We start from the raw sequence: 21,377 nt of genomic DNA, 5'->3' as shown, positions 1-21,377 counted from the left end.
TTTCTCTCGAAAGAAGTGAGTGGGAGGAAAGTCGAACTTGATGAGGTAACTATACCTGCTCCTCTATTGGAAAGTAGTTCATCACAGAAACCGGTTTCTATGACGCCTACACCAATTAGTGAGGAAGTTAATGATGCTGATCATGGAACTTCAGACCAAGTTACTACTGAACCCCGTAGATCAACCAGAGTAAGATCCGCACCAGAGTGGTACGGTAATCCTGTTCTGGAAGTCATGCTACTAGATCATGATGAACCTACGAACTATGAAGAAGCGATGGTGAGCCTAGATTCCGCAAAATGGCTTGAGGCCATGAAATCTGAGATGGGATCCATGTATGAGAACAAAGTATGGACTTTGGTTGACTTGCCCGATGATCGGCAAGAAATTGAGAATAAATGGATCTTCAAGAAGAAAACTAATGCTGACCGTAATGTTACTGTCTACAAAGCTCGACTTGTTGCGAAAGGTTTTTGACAAGTTCAAGGGATTGACTATGATGAGACTTTCTCACCCGTAGCGATGCTTAAGTCTGTCCGAATCATGATAGCAATTTCCGCATTTTATTATTATGAAATTTGGCAAATGGATATCAAAACTGCATTCCTGAATGGATTTCTGGAAGAAGAGTTGTATATGATGCAACCGCAAGGTTTTGTCGATCCAAAGGGAGCTAACAAAGTGTGCAAGCTCCAGCGATCCATTTATGGACTGGTGCAAGCCTCTCGGAGTTGGAATAAATGCTTTGATAGTGTGATCAAAGCATTTGGTTTTATACAGACTTTTGGAGAAGCCTGTATTTAAAAGGAAGTGAGTGGGAGCTCTGTAGCATTTCTGATATTATATGTGGATGCCATATTGTTGATTAGAAATGATATAGAATTTCTGGATAGCATAAAGGGATACTTGAATAAGAGTTTTTCAATGAAAGACCTCGGTGAAGCTGCTTACATATTGGGCATCAAGATCTATAGAGATAGATCAAGACGCTTAATTGGACTTTCACAAAGCACATACCTTGACAAAGTTTTGAAGAAGTTCAAAATGGATCAAGCAAAGAAAGGGTTCTTGCCTGTGTTACAAGGTGTGAAGTTGAGTAAGACTCAATGCCCGACCACTGCAGAAGATAGAGAGAAAATGAAAGATGTTCCCTATGCTTCAGCCATAGGCTCTATAATGAATGCAATGCTGTGTACCAGACCTGATGTGTGCCTTGCTATAAGTCTAGCAGGGAGGTACCAAAGTAATCCAGGAGTGGATCACTGGACAGCGGTCAAGAACATCCTGAAATACCTGAAAATGACTAAGGAAATGTTTCTCGATTATGGAGGTGACAAAGAGCTCATCGTAAATTATTACGTTGATGCAAGCTTTGACACTGATCCGGATGATTCTAAATCGCAAACCGGATACGTGTTTACATTGAACGGTGGAGCTGTCAGTTGGTGTAGTGGTAAACAAAGCGTTGTGGCGGGATCTACATCTGAAGAGGAGTACATAGCTGCTTCGGAAGCAGCAAATGAAGGAGTCTGGATGAAGGAGTTCATATCCGAACTAGGTGTCATACCTAGTGCATCGGGTACAATGAAAATCTTTTGTGACAATACTGGTGCTATGGCCTTTGCGAAGGAATTGGATTTCACAAGAGAACCAAGCACATCAAGAGACGCTTCAATTCCATCCGGGATCTAGTCCAGGTGGCAGACATAGAAATTTGCAAGATACATACGAATCTAAATGTTGCAGACCCGTTGACTAAGCCTCTTCCACGAGCAAAACATCATCAGCATCAAGACTCCATGGGTGTTAGAATCATTACTGTGTAATCTAGATTATTGACTCTAGTGCAAGTGGGGGACTGGAGGAAATATGCCCTAGAGGCAATAATAAAGTTATTATTGCCTCTAGGGCATATTTCCTTCATTTGCATGCAACGCCCCATCCCCTCGCCCTCCTTTGTGGTTGGTCGCGCTTCGCCTGCCTCGGATCCCCATGTGATCCTGCCCCCCCCCCCCCCCCCCCCGCATCGAGGGATGTGCAGGTTCTCGGTGATTCCTCGAGCCGGCCCTGTTCTCCATCGGTGGTGGACCCTCCCTTGCATGCCGTGAATCCCGAGGCCATGCACCCGCCCACGTTGCTCTCCCTGCTTGACTCGGTGCAGTAGGAGACCAACCAGATCCTTCCACAGCCCAAGCCCGCCCCAAGGCGACGATGCAACACCATCCCTCCCAACTTCACCCCGCGCAGGAGCAACCGCATTGCCAAGACAGATTGTGGATTAGACTCGGAGATGAAAGCTAAACGTGTTCTTCTCCGCCGTCTAGGGCTCCTAGAGGATGATGGCCGGGTGGATGACACTATTCTTGCCAAGTATGCTCAACTCTTCGCGCGGCCGCTTGCGGAGGACGTCGTTCAGGCCTTCACAGATTACTACGGTTGTCAAATCCCTCGCGGTGTCACGCAGCTCCTCGATCGCGCGCTGGTGCAGCCGTTCCTAGTTTCGTCCTAGGGCTTCCTCTTCCGTTTCTTCACCGCCCCCTCTCCTCTCCATGGATTTTAATCTCAAGATGGTTTTCTGGAATGTGCGCGGGCTTAACTCCCACGCGAGATGTATGGTTGTTCAGTCTTTGATTTCATTTGTCTCCCCCTCGATCGTCTGCCTTAGCGAGACGAAGCTCGCTGTGATCACCGCCGCGCTTGTTGTTCAGACCCTGGGTCCTATGTTTGGGGGTGACTTCCTCTTCCTCCCTGCGTTCAGGACTCGTGGTGGCATCCTGGTCGCGTGGCACGACTCCAAGATTTCCCTCTCCCGACCGGAGATTGGCGATTACCACGTCTCTGCTCTTGTCACTTCCCCCACCGGCAGGCAGCATTGGTGGCTCTCCTCTGTCTATGGCCCCCAAGACGATGCTGCCAAGGTGGTGTTCCTCGCTGAGCTGCATAGTTTTCGCCTCACCTGCGCGGGCCCCTGGGTCATTGGAGGCGACTTCAACATGATCCTCTCCTTCGCGGATAAGACCAATAATCGCCTGTACCACCGCTCCATGAGCCGTTTTGGCCGCTTCGTTGCTGACATGGAGCTCCGTGACATGTATCTTCATGGTCGCAGATACACTTGGTCAAATGAGCAGGATTCCCCCACCCTCGCGCGCAACGACACGGTCCTCTGCTCGCCTAGCTGGGACGCCTGCCAGCCTGGTTGTTCTCTTCGCTGCCTCGCCTCGACGACTTCTGACCATGCCCCGCTCCTGGTGGACTGCTCCCAACATCACAGTGCTCATCGGCAATCTCACTTCGAGCATTTCTGGTTGAAACTTGATGGCTTCTAGGAGACTGTGACGGAGGCGTGGAATGCCAAGCCTCCGGATGCCGAACCCTTCCGCCGGTTATACCAGCGCCTCAAATTCACAGCCCATCGCCTCCAAAGTTGGAGCGCACGGCGGGTTGGATCGGTGTCTCTCCAGCTACAGGTCGCGCGCGAGCTCACTGCCCGGCTCGACGCGGCGATGGATTTGCGGCCGCTCTCCCTGCTCGAGATCTGGCTACACAAAAGCCTCAAGCTCAAATACCTCGGCCTCGCTTCCCTTGAGCGTTCGATCGCCCGGCAAAGTGTCTGTCTGTCCTAGCTTCGCGATGGGGACACTAACTCGACCTTCCTCAAGATCTGTGCTTCTCACCATCTCCACAAGAATTGCATCCGGCAGCTGCGCGTGGACGACGCGATCGTTTCTGACGAAGCTGGTATGGCGAAAGCTGCTTTCCTCCACTTCGCCAGCATCCTGGGTGCGGCTGACTTGCGTGACTCCACCATCAACCTCGAGGCCTTCGATGGTCGCTCCTTCAACCTTTCGTCCCTCGAGGTTCCTTTCTCTGAGGATGAGATTTGGGCTGCGACGAAGCGGCTTCCGTCCGGGAAGGCGCCGGGCCCCGACAGCTTCACGTCCAAATTTCTTCACGCATGCTGGTATATAATCAAGAAGGACATTTGTGATGCCTTCGACAAGCTCTATCACTTGAACAACATGGGCTTCCAAAAGCTTAGCGAGGCCTTCATCACCCTTCTCCCAAAGAAGCCCGACACCACCCCTCTCTCGGACTACCGGCCGATCAGCCTTATTCACCTTTTGGCCAAGTTGTTCGCCAAGGTCTTGTCGCTCCGGCTCGCCCCTCGTCTTGATGCCATGGTGTCCACTAACCAGAGCGCATTCATGACAATTTCGTCCTTGTGCAGCAGACTGCTCGTCAGCTCCACAACATGCATGCCTCGCGTGTGCTCTTCAAGCTTGACATCGCGCGCGCATTCGACTCCGTCTCCTGGCCGTTCCTACTTCAGATCCTTCGCCACCTGGGCTTTGGTCCACGCTGGCGAGAATGGATCTCCATCCTGCTCTCCACTGCCAAGACCCGCGTTCTGATCAACGACAATCCATGCCCTCCCATCTGCCATGAGAAGGGTTTGCGGCAAGGTGACCCTGTCTCTTCGATGTTATACATCTTGGTCATCAATGCCCTCAACTCTCTCCTCCATTTCGCCATCAGCACTGGCATTCTGTGTCGCCTCACCGAGCACCGAATGGCTTCGAGCATCTCCTTGTACGCCGATGGCATGGTCATCTTTTGTCATCCGGACCCGCAGGAGCTCCTTGCCGTCCGCGAGCTGCTTCGCGTCTTTGGAGCTGCCTCCGGCCTTCACACGAACTTCCAAAAGTGTTTGGCCACGCCTATCCAGTGTTCCGACGTGCAAGTGGTGCAGATCATGAACACACTCTCTTGCCCGATCGCGCCCTTCCCGATCACTTACTTAGGCATCCCCCTCTCAGTTCGAAAAGTCTCCGCGGCTGCCCTTATGCCTCTGGTGGAGCGCATGGCTCGCAAGCTTCCTACATGGCGCGCTTCGCTTCTTTCCCGTGGCGAAAGGTTGGCCTTCGTCCGTCATGTCCTCGCCGCCATGCCTACCCACCTCCTCATGGCCATGGCCCTGAGACCCTCCAATCTCAAGAAGATCAACAACATCATGCGTGAGTTTCTATGGCATGGTTGCAGCGACTCCTCTGGTCGTGGCTATCTAGTCAGCTAGCGCAAGGTGTGTCGCCCCCTAGAGTTTGGGGGCCTCAGCATCTGGGACTTGCAGCGCACTGGCACTGCTCTCCGTGCTCGCTGGCTTTGGCTCAAGGCCACTGACCTCTCCAGGCCCTGGAGCACCTCCACATCCCGACCGACGCCGATGTCCAGACCATCCTCAACGCATCCACGCTTTGGATATTGGGGGACGACAACTCCTGTCTGTTCTGGACAAACAGGTGGATCAGCGGCTTGTCCGTCGCCGACTTGCTCCAGCCGTGCTGGCCTTGGTTCCCAGCCGCTGCAGGCGGATGCGATCTGTCGCGCAGGGTATGCTTGGAAGAGCCTGGATCTCCGACATCCGTGCTGCCATGGGGCCCGAGGCCATGGTGCAGTATGTGGATCTTTGGCGGCTTCTTCAACACATCACCGTCTCTGCCGACCCCGATGAGCTGCATTGGCGTTGGACGAGCAACGACATCTGCTCGGCTAAGTCCTGTTATCAGGCAATGTTCACCGGCTCTACAATCGCCCCGCATTGGAAGCTCACTTGGCGCACTTGGGCCCCCCTCCGCATCTGGTTCTTCGCTTGGTTGGCCGGCATGGATCGCTGCTGGACTGCTGCCCGGCTAGCCCGGCATGGGTGATACGTCTCCAATGTATCTATAATTTATGAAGTATTCATGCCATGTTTACAATAGTTTTATATGATTTTGGTATGATTTGATTAGAACTAACCTGGACTGACGCTATTTTCAGCAGAACTACTGTGGTGTTGTTTTTGTGCAGAAATAAAAGTTCTTGGAATACGATGAAAATCAACGGAGATTTTTTTTGGAAAATATGAAAAATACTGGAGCAAAAATCTACCGGAGGGGAGTCCCGTGGGCCCCACGAGGGTGGGGGGCGCGCCCCCCTATCTCGTGGACTCCCCGAGGGTCCCCCTGACGTGAAATCAACGCCAACTTCTCCTATAAATACAGAAACCTTTGGGAACCTAAGTATTCGAATGATGCAGATTACTACAGACTGTCTTGTTTTTGACAGATTCTGTTTTCTATGTGTTGATCGCTTATTTTGATGAATCTATGGGTAGTATCGGGGGGTATGAACCATGGTGAAGTAGGAATACAATAGATAAAGTGCTAATATGAAATTGGAATAAGTTTGCAACAGTACCTAAAGGTAGTGATTTGCTTTAAGTATACTAACGGATCTCACAAAATTTTTGTTATGTTTTTGTGGATGAAGTGTTCGAAGAACGAGGAGTTACCGATGTGAGAAGAATAAAGAGAGGCAAGAGTTCAAGCTTGGGGTTGCCCAAGGCACCCCAAGTAAATATTCCAAGGATACTCAAGCATCTAAGCTTGGGGATGCCCTGGTTGGCATCCCATCTTTCTTCTTCAACAATTATTGGTATACCTTGGTTTTTGTTTTGTTCACATGATTTGTGTCCTTTATGTTTTTCTTTTTCTTTAAGAACCATGCTAGTATGAGATGTCCCTTCACCAATTTATAGAATGATTCATGTGCTTCACTTATATCTTTTGAGTGCGACCTTATAGAATGCTCTTTGCGCTTCACTTAAATCTTTTGAGTATGGTTTTATAGAATGCTTCGTGTGCTTCACTTATATATATTTTGAGCTTGGGTATTGATTGTAGAATTCTCCATGAACTTCACTTATATCTTTTGGAGTATGAATAATACTATCATCTAAAACGGGTTTGGAAGAGTGTCAACTTTAGGAATTAGTGACCCCACTATTCTGAATGAGAAGAATTTTGCTTATGTGGAGAGTAGAAAATTCTCTATGCTTGTAGATCATGAAAAGAATGCTTTATGTGATAGTTATATTGATTAACTCATTCATGATGCTACTGAAAATATTAGGAGGGAGGAATATATGCTTGTAGGAGTTGCAATAATATCAAGTTTCCTCTCTATGTGCTTAAAGTTTTGAAGTTATACTTGTTTTGCCTTCCTATGATAGTTGATTCTTGTTCCTATAAATTATGTGTTCACAAAATCCCTGGGCATAGGAAGTGAGTTAGATTAAAATATGCTAGTCATATTCTTCATGATGCTCTCTTTATGTTTCAATTCTTTTCTTTTATGTGAGCATCATTGAAATCATCATGCCTGGCTAAAAGACACTAAAGAAAAGCGCCTCTTGGGAGACAACCCAATATTTACCCTTACTGTTTTTGTGCGCGTACATGATTAAGCTACTGTAGTAATCATGTTTTATAGCTTTTGTTTCAATAAAGTGAAAAGTAAGACCTTTGGGAAGACTTGGGTGAAAGTTAATGTGATCTTGCTGTAAAAAACAGAAACTTTGCGCTCACGAGATTAGCTGCAATTTTTTTACAGAAGATTGCTGAGGGAGTCCTGGATTAGGGGGTATCCGGACAGCCGGACTGTTGGACTATGAAGATACAAGATTGGAGACTTCGTTCCATGTCCGGATGGGACTCTCCTTGGCATGAAAGACAAGCTTGGCAATATGGATATGTATATCTCCTCCTTTGTAACCGACCTTGTGTAACCCTAGCTCCCTCTGGTGTCTATATAAACCGAAAGGTTTTAGTCCATAGAATAACATACAATCATACCATAGGCTAGCTTCTAGGGTTTAGCCTCTTCGATCTCGTGGTAGATCAACTCTTGTACTACTCATATTTTAACATATATGAGGCTGGACGACCCGCCCACCCGAGCGCTCCTCGAATTTTGCTTCGTTTTGACCCTCCGATTCGCCATGGTCGCGTCAACGCTGGTGTGCCAACCGTTTGATTTTTACAGTTCATTTTGACCCAGGGTTGTTTCGTGAGCATAGATGACTGGTGGGCTCGGCTAGGCCTTGGATTGGCTGGGTCAGATCCTCTCAGGTGAGCTACTCGTGCTGCATGGCTTGTTGTGTCGCACGCTGACCGGATCGTGCGTCGTGGGGCGCCACAGAGGAGTTGGCCAGCCCATATGCACCCGTTTTTTACGCACGCGCCTGCACTGTACCAATGACGGGTGGGCCGCTCCTTCCCCTGGTCCCACTCGTCCGCTACTCTAACTGCATGTCCCGTCGCGTGGGTGAGTTTTCTCGGGTCAAACGTTTTTGTCCGGTCGTTCCTCATGCGCTGCCCGCGCCGTGCGTCGTGGGGAAGTTACTTCTTCCTACGTCAGGTGCAGAAGCGATGGACCGACGCATGTGCACCCGCGTTTGTGCTGGCGCAATGATGGGTGTGGGCCGCTGCTATTCCTGGCCCCGCTTGTCGGCTGCAGTCGCTGAGCGTGTCTTGGGTTGCACTCAGGATAGGCCCGTCGCGTGCAGGGTCGTCGCGTCGTCTGTTGCGCTCGCGTGTGGGGTCATCACATGCAGGACGGGTCGACTCATGTGTACTCGCCGGGTGCACACCCATCGCTTCATATGGCTCAGACCCATGCATGGCCCCATTCGTCGGTCTCTTCTTTTGTTTTTCTTTGCGTGCACGATGTGCCAGCTTTTGTCTCGTCAGGCACGATTCACATCTGGGAGATTTTGTGCTCCTGTTGCTATTTCCTCCTCTGGCTCGTTGGGTGCTGCCGCTGCAAGTGGGTCTATTTGTTTTCTAGACCCACCCATCTGTGGTTGGCTGTGAATTTGTTCGTGTGAGCTCTTCCTGCTTTTGCGTCCCATCCGGCTTTTGGAGAGAGAACCGGGGCTGAATTCTGCATCGTGGGTTGTGGCCTACTCCATGCGACCATGCCGCGTCACGTCTTGTCTTTTTTTGTGAGCCGTCTGTGACCATCGCTCCATGTTTCGCCCTCTGGCTGGTGGCCCCTGTTCCCTTCTGGTCCCGCACATCAGCGTCGTCCACTTTAAACCGCCCAGAACACTAGACGTAAGACGGTTCGGGCGTCCTCTCCCAGCCGCCTCCTCTTCTCCCTCGACCATGAGGCTCCTCTCGCGCCGCCCGCCTCCTCTTCTCCTTCCTTTCTCTGGACCGGGTGCGTAGTCGCCGCCGTTTATGTCCGCGCAGCCGACCAGCTTCGCGGTGCCCGGAGCGCCTCCGGAGTTCGTCCCCCCTTCCCTGCTACTCTGCTCTCATTAGGGAAGGTCGGATCCATTCACCCCCTCGCCCGGCATCGCTCGGTGAATAAGACAGACGAAATTGATGTGCGCTTCCTCTCCTCTCGCCCAACGAAGGCGGAAGATGCAAGCGGTGGCTCCTCACCTAGCCGTACGGTGATGGATTCAATGGAGAAGAGGAAGCATGTTCCCTCCATTACCTGGTTAGTTGCCAATGCTCACTAAATTTGCACCTCTGCCATGTATAAATTTTGTTGCTTCTTCTGCTGTCATGTTTTTTCTGCCCTTAGCAAATTACTGTCCTACAATTTTTTTATTTGTAAACGTAAATGAAACACGTACACATCTTGTATTTTCTTCTTTCTTATGGCTATGCTTTTCTTTTCTTTTCTTTATTGATTTGTAAATGTAAATGAAACTACTTGTCATTCAGCCTGGTTCAATTTTTGATTCCAGACAGAAAAATATGAGTTAAGATTGGTATCTGATGTTCATGTTTATCTTTGCCTAAAAACACATGATAATTTTATATTTTAGTCTGGTTCTTAGCTTTTCTTTGTTTCGGCCAATCTAAACGGTAGTCGTAGTAATACAACACTGCATTCAGAAATAGCAAGAGGAGATAAAGCTAGGTGCTGCAACTAGGCCGGTGGTGAATCTAATTTTTAGAACTGACCGTGCTTCAAAGTTGGATGTTCCCCTGAGGAATCTCACTGCATCTATAGATCAACAGAACAAACACCTAAAGGCCCTAAGATCTTTATTGTTATACAGAATTTGTTGTCTGACTGTCCAAACGAATTGGATCACCTCGCTATGGAATTAGGAGAAGACAGTTACTTGATCTGACTGTTTACAGTTCCACGGTTTTTCAGAGATCTAAAAGACTATCAGGATAAACAAATTCAATCTGAATTATGGAAGTACGTGTTGTTCTATGTTCTTGGGCATGTAGCAAGCCTAGGAAAAACACTGCCAAGCTTGCGACAGAAAAAGATACAAATGCTCACAATTATTATCTTCTGGTGACCATTTTAGGCTTGTTTCAGGAAGTGAGTATGCAAGATAACTTCAAGCAAAGTGTACAGAGGCTGCAGCTGAAGCTGGATTTTGAAGGTTGCAAGTTGGTGGGTCATCAGTTATTATTAAGTTCAATCCCCTTTGCCGTGTAATATTGTGGTTACATTGACTCTTTTGTATAATTGTGCACGCAGGATTCTATTGGAACAATCACTGAAAATGATGAGAGAGTTTGTCTCACATGTGCTGCTCACTGATGAGAAGTAGATTGAAGTGAATGGTGCTAGAGAAGAAGGAGCGGTCGGGAAAGTACACCAGTGATGCCCTGCAAGGCGAGCAACAGGAAGCTAAGGAGATGCTTAGTGTAATCCCTGAGAAGCAAAGAGCGAACCAAAGAACATGTCCGCTTCAAGGGTAAAATCCTCTGTAATCCCTAATTGTGCTTTTGTGAAAATATGATTATTGGGTCCTTCTTCTTAGGTAAAGTTTCTTTCTACAACTCATATAAACACATGTGAATGCACATATTTTAGATCTCATATGAAAGCAACTCAATTGTACACCAAAAGATAGCTGCTGTGTTGATATAGCTTTCTCTCATGCCGTTCTCGATTGCACAATTGTACAATCAAATTCTTATCTCACATGAGGAAGAAAACTTAGTGTGGCATGTTTTACGGAGATACAAATATATAGATGGACATAAAGAAATTCTATTCGAAGCTGTCTAGCTGATTGAGTGAGCTAAAACGTGCTCGAGCCAGTCCTTTGGATATTAATATCTCATCTTGCTCTGTTACCAAACCACTTGGTTTTCTAGGTGCAACAGGAGTAGTCTGATGATAAGGCTGAAGCTATTTCAGCAACTGTTGAAGGAAAGAATGATAAGGCTGACCAGTGTTAGATGACCAAGACCGAAAACAAAAGGTGCCAATTCTTATACTGTGTGTCTACCTCTGCATTTTTAAGCCTAAATAGACACAGCGATTGTTCATCTCTAACCAGAATAACTTCTAAAAAAGGAGCTCTACTACTGGAAGGCATATTAAAGAAATCAAGGCAGTGACTACTCTGCGCCAGCTATGCAGAGATTAATTACCTATAGGTACAACCCAGATATGTTCTCATGTGTTGTTCCTAAATTCATCTGCCATAAGCATGCTTTAACTTTGTGTTCTGTCCTGTGTTTCACTGTAGGTTACCTATCCTATAATATTAGCTTCTCCTCGACTGACATCTCAAGAGGAAAATGGTCCTTCATGCAACTAGGCTCACCATCAACAATGCTCCGCTACAATGCTCTTTGACCAGCTTCAAGAGAGTCTCTTAATGCGTCTGCTACTTGCATGAACAAAGCCACGACCAGGATTTATGTAACCAGTGAACTGAATGCTCCTTATTAAGCATGCTCTAAAACTAGAGTCTTTGGCTGCTCAGGTAGCTATCTCAAAGCAAAGCAAAAACAAAAACTCCCGTATATTATGAAGTGAACTCTAGCTTATTGTGCATGTGTTGTTTGACTGTGGTTTGTCTTTCTATGCGTGATATGCTGCTCCATAGCCTACACACGATTTCTTCTTGAGATAGATATTTTTGGTTACCTTTTTTGGCCACCTCTGCCCCTATTTGTTAGTTTTTTTCCTAATTTAGACTCTGGTGGTCTTCCTTTTCTCACGGCGTTTAGGGATCTGGCCCATTCGTGTTTTTGCTTCTGCCCATTAGGCCCTTTCGTGGCTATAGCTTATATCCAGACACGTTCGTGTGGCTAAGGAGTGGCATTTCAGGGTTTCTTTCCTCGTGACGTCTTGGTGCCCAAGGATTAGGCTGTGGTATTCTTCAACCAACCAAATTAGAATGTGTGTATATATATATATATCTCATTGTGCACAACAAGACACCATTTTTATTATCATATGTACTTCCCTACAGCTAAACTAACTAAAATATATATTTTGTTTTAAATGCGGCTTTGTGTTATTAAATTAAAATGTGTGTATACATCTCTAAATCCTAAACCCTCAAACCATGGATATTTTGTTTCATCGCGAACATGGGTTTAGTGTGCCTCTGCGCCATTTGGCGCAACGGGTCCACTAGTTATCAAGAACAATCAAGCAGGATGTAGGGTATTACCTCCATCAAGAGGGCCCGAACTTGGGTAAACATCGTGTCCCCTGCCTCCTGTTACCATCCGCCTTAGACGCACAGTTCGGGACCCCCTACCCGAGATCTGCCGGTTTTGACACCGACATTGGTACTTTCATTGAGAGTTTCACTGTGCCGTCACCGTAAGGGAGGATGCCTCGTCTTGTCGTCAAAAACAAGATTACCGCCGGGGGAGCCCTGGCTGTCGGCCAAACTCCCCGGCTAGGCAGTTTCATCATGACCGCCCGTTCGGCCGCTGCATCGATGATGACTTCTCGGGTCATCGAAAACAGCCTCCACATTGGCTCGGAATTTGCCGAGCAGATGGATCCAATGAAGCTCTCTTCCCTAAACGAGCTCTTGGATTGCATCGCCGCCTTGGTGTTGGGGAACGCACCAGAATTTCAAAATTTTCTACGCATCACCAAGATCAATCTATGGAGTCATCTAGCAACGAGGGGGAGAGCAGTGCATCTACATACCCTTGTAGATCGCGCGCGGAAGCGTTCAAGAGAACGGGGTTGATGGAGTCGTACTCGTCGTGATCCAAATCACCGATGACCTAGCGCGGAACGGACGACACCTCCGCGTTCAACACACATACGGTTGGGAAGACGTCTCCTCCAACTTGATCCAGCAAGGGGGAAGGAGAGGTTGATGAAGATCCAGCAGCACGACGGCGTGGTGGTGGAAGCAACGGTGATCTCGGCAGGGCTTCGCCAAGCACAGGGAGACGGAGGAGTGTCACGGGAGGGAGAGGGAGAGGCCAGGGGCTAGGGTGTGGCTGCCCTCCCTCCCCCACTATATATAGGGTCCCTAGGGGGGCGCCGACCCTAGGAGATCCAATCTCCTAGGGGGGCGGCGGCCAAGGGTGGCTTGCCCCCCAAGGCAAGTGTGGTGCCCCCTACCCCTAGGGTTTCCAACCCTAGGCGTAGGGGGAGGCCCAAGGGGGGCGCACCAGCTCACTAGGGGCTGGTTCCCCTCCCACTTCAGCCCATGGGGCCCTCCGGGATAGGTGGCCCCATTCGGTGGACCCCCGGGACCCTTCCGGTGGTCCCGGTACAATACCGATTACCCCCGAAACTTTCCCGATGGCCGAAACTTGACTTCCTATATATAAATCTTCACCTCCGGAACATTCCGGAACTCCTCATGACATCCGGGATCTCATCCGGGACTCCAAACAACTTTCGGGTTACCGTATACTAATATCTCAACAACCCTAGCGTCACCGAACCTTAAGTGTGTAGACCCTACGTGTTCGGGAGACACGCAGACATGACCGAGACGACTCTCCGGTCAATAACCAACAGCGGGATCTGGATACCCATGTTGGCTCCCACATGCTCCTCGATGATCTCATCGGATGAACCACGATGTCGAGGATTCAATCAATGCGTATACAATTCCCTTTGTCAATCGGTACGTTACTTGCCCGAGACTCGATCGTCGGTATCCCAATACCTCGTTCAATCTCGTTACCGGCAAGTCACTTTACTCGTACCGTAATGCATGATCCCGTGATCAACCTCTTGATCACATTGAGCTCATTATGATGATGCATTACCGAGTGGGCCCAGAGATACCTCTCCATCATACGGAGTGACAAATCCCAGTCTCGATTCGTGCCAACCCAACAGACACTCTCGGAGATACCTGTACTGTACCTTTATAGTCACCCAGTTACGTTGTGACGTTTGGCACACCAAAAGCACTCCTACGGTATCCGAGAGTTGCACAATCTCATGATATAAGGAAATGATACTTGACATTCAGAAAAGCTACAGCAAACGAACTACACGATCTTTGAGCTATGCTTAGGATTGGGTCTTGTCCATCACATCATTCTCCTAATGATGTGATCCCGTTATCAATGACATCCAATGTCCATAGTCAGGAAAACATGACTATCTTTTGATCAACGAGCTAGTAAACTAGAGGCTCACTAGGGACGTGTTGTGGTCTATGTATTCACACATGTATTACGATTTCCGGATAACACAATTATAGCATGAACAATAGACAATTATCATGAACAAAGAAATATAATAATAACCATTTTATTATTGCCTCTAGGGCATATTTCCAACACTTGGGAGTCACTACGGACTATGATCGGATTGGGCTTAAACCTGATCAAAGGGAGATTAACTTTCCACCGGTCACGCATCATATTGCGGTGGTGGAGGAACAATGCGGCGATTCTTCCTCTATCTTGAGGACTAACTATGTCCGGATTCCTAAGCTCTCCGAGCCGGATACCCATTTACGGGAGGACATCGCCCAAGCCCTAAACCTAGAGTCAGGCAGCGGGCCAGACTTATCGGGCAACATCCCGGAACCCAAACTTCCAAGATTGGAAACTCCTCGGCCCCTGGGTCTCAGATCGGGTAAGGGTTCGGACTGAAATCCACCCACCCACCCAAACATAAACGATCTTTCCCACATCAGACAAGAGCCCCAGGAAACAGTACATCATTATTGGGCCAGATTCCTCCTTGTGATGAACAAGGTTAAGGACTGTCGCGAGGAAGACGCAGTCTCATTTTTCTGCAATAATTGCATGGACAAGGGAATCCTTAATGCCATAAGTCGCCGTGACATATCACGCTTCGACGACTTGGCGTCCATAGTACGAAAGTACTGTGCGATGGAAAGCGCCTGGAAAACCGAAACGATATTTTGGGATAATCCGGCTCCGAATATACACCCAGTCCGAAGTAAAAGGGTGCACTATCATAAGACACCCGAGTTAATTACAAAGAAGCACAAACCCTCTACAGGGCGTGGAACCGTATTGGAGGGATGGCTCAACGGACCCTGAAAAATTCATAGTACAGCAGATACCATACCAACACACAGCCTTAGAGCATGTTGGGTACTCCGGCAGGTGGCCAAAAGAGGTGAGGATCTTCTAATCCCAGATGCCACAAAGCACCATCCCGGGGATAACAATATGGTATTAACAGTATTTGAGACCTTCGCATCAAATAATAGGCGCAAGCAAACACTCCGCAGCCTTGTCTAAATCTACCACGTGGCAACAATAAATCCATGGAGTGACACGGCTATTACCTTCAATGCCAGTGACGAACCTAAATTCCGAACAGCCCGAGCACCAGCTGCACTGGTCCTCAGTCCAATTTTGGACGGCTTTCGACTCACCAAAGTACTCATGGACGGCGGCACTGGATTAAACCTCATCTATGAGGAAACTCTTCAAAAAATGGAAATAGACTGGAACCACATTGAGCAAAGCAGCACAACCTTCAGAGGAATCATCCCCAGTCAGGAAGCACATTGTGCTGGGAAAATCACACTAGACGTGGTATTCGGCACGCCGAAGAACTATACGTCCGAAGAAATTACATTCCAAGTGGCCCCATTCAGTAGCGGATACCACGCCCTCTTAGGGCGAGAGGCGTTCATGATCTTCCAAGCCATACCCCATTACGGGTACATGAAGATCAAAATGCCCAGGCCCAACAGAATCATCACTCTCGCTAGTGATCCGGACATAGCACTACGTGCCGAAAACAAAATAGCCGCATTGGCCCTCGAGGCATTATCCGAAGCCCTTGCGGCCGAGGAATTAACTGCGCTGCGCTCCACAGTGGACAAGGACGACGTGATACTTGACAAGAGATCCAAGTCCACCTCTTTTAAACCAGTGGAGGAAATAGTCAAATTGCAAGTCCACCCAACGGACCCTACAAAAACAGCCTCCATCGGGGCACAGTTAAACTCCGCCGTGGACGCCGCACTACGAGAGTTCCTGCGTGAGAACTGGGACATATTCGCCTGGCATCCCTCAGATATGCCAGGAATCCCACGCAGGCTGGCCGAGCACAGCCTTAATATTCTAAAGGGATTCAAGCCGGTCAAGCAGACTCTTCGGCGTTTCTCTGAACCTAAGAGACAAGTTATGGGAGAGGAACTAGCCAAGTTATGAGAGGCCGGATTCATTAGAGAAATAAAACACTCGGACTGGCTAGCAAACCTGGTGATGGTACCAAAGAAGGACAAATCCTGGCGCCTATGTGTCAATTTCAAGGACCTCAACAAGGCTTGCCCAAAGGATCCCTTCCCCCTCCCCTGCATCGATCAAATTATCGATGCTACCGCAGGACACGATTCATTGTGTTTCCTCGATGCATACTCTGGCTACCACCAAATCAAGATGGCGGAGTCCGACCAAGCCGCAACGGCATTTATCACACCATACGGCCCCTTCTGTCTCAACACAATGCCTTTTGGGCTCAAAAACGCCGGCGCAACATATCAACGCATGATTCAGACATGTCTGGAGAAACGGATCGGCAAAACAGTAGAGGCATACGTAGATGATGTGGTCGTTAAAACCAAACACGTCAACTCTCTAATATACGACTTGAGGCTCACATTCGACAACCTCCGAACATACGACATCAAGCTCAATCCAGAAAAATGCGTTTTCCGGTGTACCAGTGGGAAAGCTCCTAGGCTTCATTGTTTCCAGTAGAGGAATTGAAGCAAATCCGGCCAAAATCCGAGCTCTGTCACAGTTGGCTATCCCAACGGACCTCAAACAAATCTAGAAATTAACCAGATGTGTGGCGGCTCTAAGCCGCTTTATCTCCCTCTTAGGAGAAAAGGCATTACCCCTTTATCGCCTCCTTTGGCGCGCCGAACACTACGAGTGGACGGATGCTGCTACAGCCGGATTGGAAGAAATAAAAGCCATACTGGCAACCAAACCAATCCTGGCCGCGCCAAACACCGGCGAACCAATGCTGTTGTACATTGCGGCAACTCATCACGTTGTAAGCGCAGTGCTCGTCGTCGAACAAGAAATGGACGGACATAAATTCCCCCTTCAAAAGCTGGTATATTATGTATCCACTGTCCTCACTCCATGAAAATCACGGTACCCACATTATCAAAAGATAGCCTATGCGGTATTCATGGCATCCCGGAAGTTGTGACACTACTTTCAAGAGTGTTCAATTATAGTAGCCTCGGAAGTGCCACTTAATGATATTATAAACAACCGCGACGCCACGGGCCGGATTGCCAAATGGGCCATTGAGCTCCTCCCATTCAACGTAACATAGAAACCCTGATGAGCCATTAAGTCGCAAGTATTGGCCGACTTTGTCGCCGAATGGACGGAAGACTAACTCCCTAAAGAGTACGGCACATACTCCAATTGGATCATGCACTTCGACGGCTCCAAAATGCTGGCTGGTCTGGGGGCTGGCATCGTCCTGACATCCCCAACCGGAGATACAGTTCAATACGTACTCCAGGTACTGTATACAGACTCCAACAACGCATCCGAATACGAAGCCCTGTTACATGGTCTTCGGATGGCAGTTTCCATGGGCATTCAACGCCTGGAGGTGCGTGGGGATTCGAACCTCGCAATATCCCAAATAAATGGAGACTTCGATGCCAAGGATCCGAAAATGGCAGCCTATTGCAACGCCGTCCTAAAGATGTCAGCTCGGTTCGAGGGGCTCGAATTTCACCATGTGGCTCGGGAAAACAATCAGGCGGCGGATATCCTTGCCCGCATCGGTGCAAAACGCGATGCATTCCCCCCAACATCTTTTTGGAGAGGTTGTTTAAGCCATCTGTGGTATGGGAAGGGGACACCGGTAACAATAATCCGGACCCGGCCAAAATGCCCGATACCGAACACTCTGACATAATCGGAGGCTCTGCCATCGAAGTAACACCGTCTGCCCACGTAATAATGGCCATCATCGCCCCGTGGACAGAACCATTCCTGGCCTACCTAACTAGGCATGAACTTCTCGAGGACCAAAATGAGGTACGCTGCATAGTGCGGTGATCTAAAGCCTACAGGGTCCACGAGGGAGAGCTGTATAAAAAAGCACCACCGCAGTCCTTCAAAGGTGCATCTCCGAAGAGGAAGGGCAGAAGCTTTTGGCAGAAACTCACGCCGGACTCGGCGGCCACCACGCTGCAGCACGGGCCCTTGTAAGCAAGGCCTTCCGTACCGGTTTTTATTGGCCGACGGCCGGGGTAGATGCACAGGACTTGGACCAACGCTGCGTCGGTTGCCAGCTTTTTGCAAACGAAAGCCACATGCCACCCACCGCCCTCCAAACAATCCCCATTACCTGGCCCTTCGTGGTCTGGGGGCTTGACTTGGTTGGACCCCTTAAAGGGGGAACCCATAAGAAAAAAATACTTACTGGTCATGGTGGATAAATTCACCAAATGGATAGAAGCCAAACCTGTTAAAATGGCCGAATCCGGACCGGTGATAGACTTCATATCCGGGGTTGTACACCGTTATGGCGTCCCCCACATCATCCTCACTAACAACGGCACGAACTTCACGGCTGATGAGGTAAAACTCTGGTGTAGCAACATGGGCATCAAGCTCGATTATGCTTCTGTCTATCACCCACAAACCAACGGCCAAGTTGAGCGAGCAAATGGTCTTATCATGAGCGGCATCAAACCCAGATTAGTGCGGTCCTTAAAGGAATCTAACATGCACTGGGTAGAGGAGCTCGACTCTGTACTCTGGGGGCTGCATACCATGCTGAATCGTACTACCGGATACACACCCTTCTTTATGGTGTACGGCGCAGAGGCGGTTCTGCCCTGTGACATAATTCATGACTCACCTCGAGTGCGCATGTACGAAGAAAGAGAAGCCGAGCTTGATCGGCATGACAGTCTGGACACCCTGGAGGAGGAGCGCGACGTGGCAAAAGCCCGTTCCGCATTCTATCAGCAACAGGCTCGAAGATACCAAAGCAGAGAAGTACGGGCCAAAACTTATAACGTTGGCGAGCTAGTTCTACGCCTGCCGGAGAAGAAAAAGACCAAGCTCGAGCCCAAATGGGAAGGTCCCTTCATTATTGACCAAGTTCTGACCGGTGGAGCGTACCGTCTGCGGGATGCATCGAATAATCGACTTGAGCCGAACCCATGGAATGCAGCCAGGCTCCGAAGATTCTACGCCTAGTGCCGGACTCTATGTTCGTCTCCTTCCTCTGTCCATTTTTGGCATCTACATTATCTGTCTTTTCTCTCTCTCTCTCTCTCTCTCTCTCTCTCTCTCTCTCTCTCTCTTTCTTTTATTCTTTCTCAAGGCCTTCAAGGGCCAACTTGTGCCTTGCCCGCACACTATTGACGCGCTAACCGCGCTCATTATACCTGGGGGCTTCTTACACAGAAGCTTAATTATTTATCTGGGCTTCATGCCCCGCACATGTGTTATTCTTCCGCATGTACCTTTTCTTCGCCATTATATGCATCGATATGACTTAAGTTTTGGCCAAGCTGGGTTTCCGGGCTCTTGTATTTATGCCCTACGTTCCCATTAATTCGGCTAGGGCATAAGGGGAGCACCTCTATGATTGTTACTGTCGGGTCAGCCGGATGTGTACCTTAGACTGAGTGAAGCCGAAAGCTAGCGTTCTTAAGGGAATATTTGGTCGATGAACAAAATATGACTTTTATTTATTTTCCATATGTGCCCCCAGATGTTTTTGCCTGCGTCTCCTCTCGCAGTCCGGACATGCACTTTAGGGCATGCGTACCCAGGGAAAGGAACCCTTAACGGAACTATTCTCCCTGGAAGATGTTTCTTAATATCCATGTAATATAACATAACTAGTTGGGTACTTGTCTGTTCAAGCACTAATGACCCCTACGCCTGGTTTCCACGCATACCCCGGTTCTTATATAACTGAGCGGGTATTCGGATACACTCCGGACTATTGGGTCCCGAGGTTGAAGCGAAAAGGTCCGCCATGATAAATGATTTACAATCCGGCTAGAAGGCATTATACATGTCAATTTAATTACATAGTCATGTAGACTGACTAAATTCCTCTTCTATACCATCCAACAGGCTGTCTAGCCTACAATGCCGTTGGGAATACTTTGTGGCTAATTCTACTTGCCCATACACTAAGCTAACGGGGATCTCTTTCCCATCGGGCCCCACAGGTCCGACCTCGGCCATGTGGTTTGGGTCAGCCTTGGTATACGGCGTCTTCACCATGGCCCAGGCTTCCCTGGCACCTTGACGGCAGGCCGATATCTTCCATAATCGGAAGCGCCGCCGTGCTCCCTTGAGCTTCTCCGCAAGCTCTCCAATGCCTGCTGGCAGGGAGACGGATGGACACAAGGACTGGGCAATACTTTGCATCACCTGCCGAACTTGTTTGTGCAGTTGTGAGAGCTCTGGTAGAAGATCACCCGCAGAACCGGGCATCTCCTCCGCGGGACGACCCGTCAGCATACCTGCAGACATAACTCTGTTAGCCGGCTTCTTCGCCGAACTCTTTTAAGGGTTCGTTCAAGCACTTACTGAAAATGCCGCGTCGAAGCCGCTTATTCTCCTTCACGGAGTCCGCAAGCTGGGCTCGAACATCTTTCAGTTCCACGCTCAGCTTGGTATTGGCGTCTTGGAGATTGTTTTTCTCCCGCATGACCTTAGTCAAACGCGTTCGCCAACCTTTAGCTATCGTACGACATGCTGGTCCTCCGGATTCTCTCCGGCGTCATCTAAAATATCTATTGTTAAGATCTGCAGCCATGTCGCACACTATATGGCACCTATCATTCTTTGAAACAAATGTTACCAGCTGGGGACTTTTCAGGTTCCTTCAATGCGACAACGGAGGCCCGAAGTTGGGTCTTGCATTCCTCCAGCTCCTATGACAGTCGAGTATTCTTCTCTGTAAGAACCTGCGCAATAAATGATCCTTAAATCAGTTGTGCCAACTGTTTCAAGTCTCAGGGGCTACTGATATATATACTCATCAAATTTTCTTACCCGTACATCCTTTACATACTGGTCTGTGGCTCTTGCTAGACCATTTTGAGCAGCACGGATGTACGCATCTCCTGAGTTGAATGCACATCAAACGCCTCTCGGGAGAAACAAGCGTCACGGAGTACGGCTCGGCGACGCCTGTGATTCATGGCCCTCTCCACTTCGGAATTCGTAGCGGATATCTTATCCGCATCCTCTGTAGAAGGAGCATCCGGCGTGTGCCTCGTGTTAGCTTCCGCCTCTGTGTCCGGCCCTGGAGCCCGACTGGTAGAGGCG

General features: G+C 48.9%; 1 long non-coding RNA gene across 3 annotated transcripts; it reads left to right on the top strand.

The window, feature by feature from the left end:
- The first annotated feature begins 8,946 nt into the window (after window positions 1–8,946).
- On the top strand, window positions 8,947–11,655 carry LOC125506290. Of its 3 annotated transcripts, none has more exons than XR_007282623.1 (6): window positions 8,947–9,330; window positions 10,177–10,254; window positions 10,342–10,561; window positions 10,968–11,074; window positions 11,153–11,252; window positions 11,345–11,655. It is a non-coding gene; the product is annotated as an uncharacterized LOC125506290 (long non-coding RNA). The 3 variants fall into 3 exon arrangements; XR_007282621.1 differs by having other exon boundaries at window positions 8,948–9,330; window positions 10,166–10,254; window positions 11,170–11,252; XR_007282620.1 differs by having other exon boundaries at window positions 8,950–9,330; window positions 11,170–11,252.
- Window positions 11,656–21,377: the final 9,722 nt, after the last annotated feature.

This window comes from Triticum urartu, chromosome 1, assembly GCF_003073215.2.
Source record: "Triticum urartu cultivar G1812 chromosome 1, Tu2.1, whole genome shotgun sequence".
Lineage (NCBI taxonomy): Eukaryota > Viridiplantae > Streptophyta > Magnoliopsida > Poales > Poaceae > Triticum > Triticum urartu.
This window is presented reverse-complemented; position numbering and strand designations above follow the sequence as displayed.